General features: G+C 46.9%; 1 non-coding gene across 1 annotated transcript; it reads right to left on the minus strand.

Moving 5' to 3' along the window:
- Positions 1–3,340: 3,340 nt before the first annotated feature.
- Positions 3,341–3,443, minus strand: LOC115322532. Its single transcript, XR_003918991.2, has one exon. It is a non-coding gene; the product is annotated as a U6 spliceosomal RNA (small nuclear RNA).
- Positions 3,444–3,644: the final 201 nt, after the last annotated feature.

The raw sequence follows: 3,644 nt of genomic DNA on the forward strand, positions 1-3,644 counted from the left end.
AAGTGAACCAGCGAACTCACAAAACACAACGATGTGCCATTTTTTGTTTTAATCCTCCGAAAAAAAAAAAATGATATTGTTGTCAGACTAAACGCTTTTCAAGTCAACCTCCCGCCAAAACTCCGCGAGGGAAAAAGGCGCTCGACTTTATCATCGTCACGTGCCGGCACGTAGCCAGGGGGTGGGGGGGGGGGGGGGGGGGGGGGGGGGGAGGGCATGGGGCCCGGCCCCCCCCCCCCCCCCCCCCTCCGAAATCTTCTATATTGCTGGGTCCTCCTCTTCCCTCTCCCCCTGATACAGCATTTTGTCAAGAGCGCCCCCCCCCCCCCCCCCCCCCCGAAACAAAATCCTGGCTACGTGCCTGGTCACGTGGTACACATTCCTCGGACGAAACTCGCGATTCGGTACGTCGTGTGAACATCCTTCAGCGCTAGATGACGCATCGAACACCACTCGGAGTTGTGTTGTTTGTCTGCCCTGTCGTATCACCGCTTGATGCGGCATGTAGTACACCAAGTTCTTGTTCATTCCGTTCTCTTTTACGCTTTCAGCGAACCCGTTTTTGAGGTATTCCCGAATCGCCTTGGTCATACCTTTGCATGAGCGTGTCGTTCTTGTTGAGGTGGGCCGTAAGGGACCAAAGCCTTTTTTACGCGATTTCTTCGTTATCCTTAAGCGTGTCAACCTTATCGTTCAATTGCAGTGAAACTTGGTACCGTTCGTTCTAAAATTTTACGGATTTCTTCAATCCGCTGAGCAGCTCCGTCTCTAAAGTCCTCCTTACGTTGTCAGCTATACCGGTGTGCTCAAGTTCCCATAATGAACTGAGCTGAGCCGAAATTTCCGCGTCGTTTGTTTCGGACACAGTCACCCTCATCACTCCAGTTGTTGAAGACTAGATTGTCGCAGAAGTAGAGGTAACGGGCCCCTGAGGTGTCCACCGGAGGATGATGTCAACTGCCATCAGCTTCCCATCCAAGCGCTTGACACCGCCGTTCACAGCGTCCCAGAAGTGATCGGCTCCGATGAGAAGGCTGATTCCCTCCTCGCATAGATTGCCCCAGAACATCTGCGAGGTTCATTCCGTCAGGCACACCCTGCACTTCCTCGGACGGGTTGTTCATGACACCTGAGCAGATATGAGGAACCTCGAGGGCTTCTATTATTACGGATCTTCTGTCGTATTGGCTGCGGAACCACGGTTCCACCGGCTCGCATTTCGCTTTCGTTGCTGTGTCTCCAAACGGGAAAATGGTCAAGCCCTTCTCGCCCAGCTCTTTCGAGTGAAACCTCTTGGAGACGGTTTGGCGAATAAAAGCCAGCGTGCTTCCGCCGTCGATGAGAAGCCCAATCCGGCAACGTTCTCTTTCACCTTCTGCCCAGGCTTGAGCTGTCTGCAGAAGCACAAGCTTTCCATCGTTCCTTTCTTTGTTTGTGATCTTGAGCGTTGACTGGAGTGTCGCTCCTCCCTAAATATATGTTTCACCGGTTGCCGCCATTTCTTTCACCATAGTCTTATGCCGAGGTTTGAAGTTCGGGTCGCACATGGCACTCGCGTGTGTCCCTGCACACTGCGCACACTTCAGCCACTTTGCACTACTGCAATCCTTTGCACGATTGCTTTTCTTGGGGCAACGACAACATTGGTGTTCAGCCTTCAGTACACGGTTGCGGTCGTCGCTGGTCATTGAGGATGTGCAGTCCGCAGTCAGATGAGCACCTGATCTGCAGTACACGCAGTTCTTTTCATCCAGGCCTGCTGCCGCTGTTAGTACAAATGCAGGAGAAGGATAAGTACTCTGCCGATATTTGCTTCCACGAAAGCTTCTTTGATCCTCGGTTCTTCGCTCGGAATGTCCTGACCCATATAAACTTCTTTCTCGGTTTTCTATCTTGATTTTCAGGAAGTCCAGAAAGTCCCTCAGCTCGTTGTACTTTGTCAATGTTCGTGAGGCTGACCTCTGGTTGTACTGCAGGCTCAGATCGGCCGGCACGACCTTTCGAAGAACGGCAAGGAGAATCGTTCCATAGGTATCCGATCGAACCCCCAGGGCGTCAAGACTTTGAATTCTCGTCTCCGCTTCATCGTATAACGCTCTGAGTGTGCTGACATTCCTGGAGACATGGACTGGCTTGATCGCTTGCAGTCGTGACATATGGCTTTCGATAATCAGCTCACGCACGCTTCTTTTTTTTTTTTTTTTTCTCCCAGCTAAAAAAAAAAAGCAAAAAAAACTTGTATATAAGTTTCACGCCTGTTTTGCCCCTTTTTTGTATTTTTTTTTTCTTCTGATCACATATATGTGTGAAAGGCGTGCAGAGAAATCTGCACACAGTAAATTTGTAAGTCAGAAATATTTAAAATGCCAACCGTAGCTTGATGAGTGTGGTAATTACTGGCTTAATTCTAATGAAATTACCTGGATTTTTTCAAAGAAGAATTGTGTTCCTGGGTGCGCAGCCGCTGCCATCTAGCGGCAGGCGGTGCCAAATCGGCGAGGGGACAGCCTTGGCCAAAGTATTTTATAATGATTTTGTAGGTCGTGATTTGCCTAGCATTTAGCTATAACCCGTCGCACACGTGATCATTGATCAAAGCGAAGGCGTTTGACTTGCCTCAGTTTTGTCAAGGCGTCACGCGGATGGTCATGTAGTTGCTTGCTCGTTTTCACGACGCCGCACCGCAGGTCGGACTCCTTGCCCGAGGGGCATCTGCCGCGCACGCCCCGGAGATACCGGACACCATCCGAGAGCCCCGGCTGCGCGGCGGAATAAACATGGCAGCTCCACCCAAGAGGGCCTTGCCGAAGAGCGAGAGAACGCGAAATCCGTCCGCAGTTAAATTCAAGGTGTACTGTATTATCAAATAAATGAACTAGGCAAAGTGAAAAAAATTCACTTTCTCAAGACAATTTTTAACAACATACTGTTGGTTTCAAGACTCCCAAAACGATTCGTTTTTTCTTTTTTGTAAAATGTAACGCAAGTTCGTTTGAAAAAAAAAAAAAAAAACACGACGGCAAAGCTTTTCTTTTTTTTTTTTTTATTTGGGTGTATTCGAAAAACTCAGAAACTCAAGGTCACGACGCAAAACAAACCACGAAAAGTCGATATTTTACATATAAATATTATAAGAGCATATGCTTAGACTGCAGTCCTGAGGAGAGGCCATATTATTTTCCTTTGAAATCTCGAAATACTGAATTAAAAAAAAAAAAAAAAAAAACTGGGTTTAAAGTGAAATTAATCTCCGAATTTCAAAGAATTTGGGAATCTAACAAAAACAAACTCCGATAAACCCCGATTTTTCAGCGAAAACAAACTTCGAAACACAGCGAAAAAAAATGTGGATCGCTTCACGATTTTGCGTGTCATCCTTGCGCAGGGGCCATGCTAATCTTCTCTGTATCGTTCCAATTTTAGTATATGTACTTTGGAAGTACAACTACCTTCCGACCTCGGTTCGTATATATACCCTCCTTTTTTAGCGCACTCATAAAATCAGTGACTCAGTTACAGTAATTTGTTTACACTGTATATTGAAGTTTGGTTCTACTTACTTATTAGAGATACATTTCCAAAAGCGCTCTACACCGAAATGTTTAATATAGATGTGACTTTCTGCTTATATATATTTTAAGCTT

The sequence above is a fragment of the Ixodes scapularis genome, unplaced genomic scaffold (genome assembly GCF_016920785.2).
Source record: "Ixodes scapularis isolate PalLabHiFi unplaced genomic scaffold, ASM1692078v2 PGA_scaffold0__279_contigs__length_252992795, whole genome shotgun sequence".
Lineage (NCBI taxonomy): Eukaryota > Metazoa > Arthropoda > Arachnida > Ixodida > Ixodidae > Ixodes > Ixodes scapularis.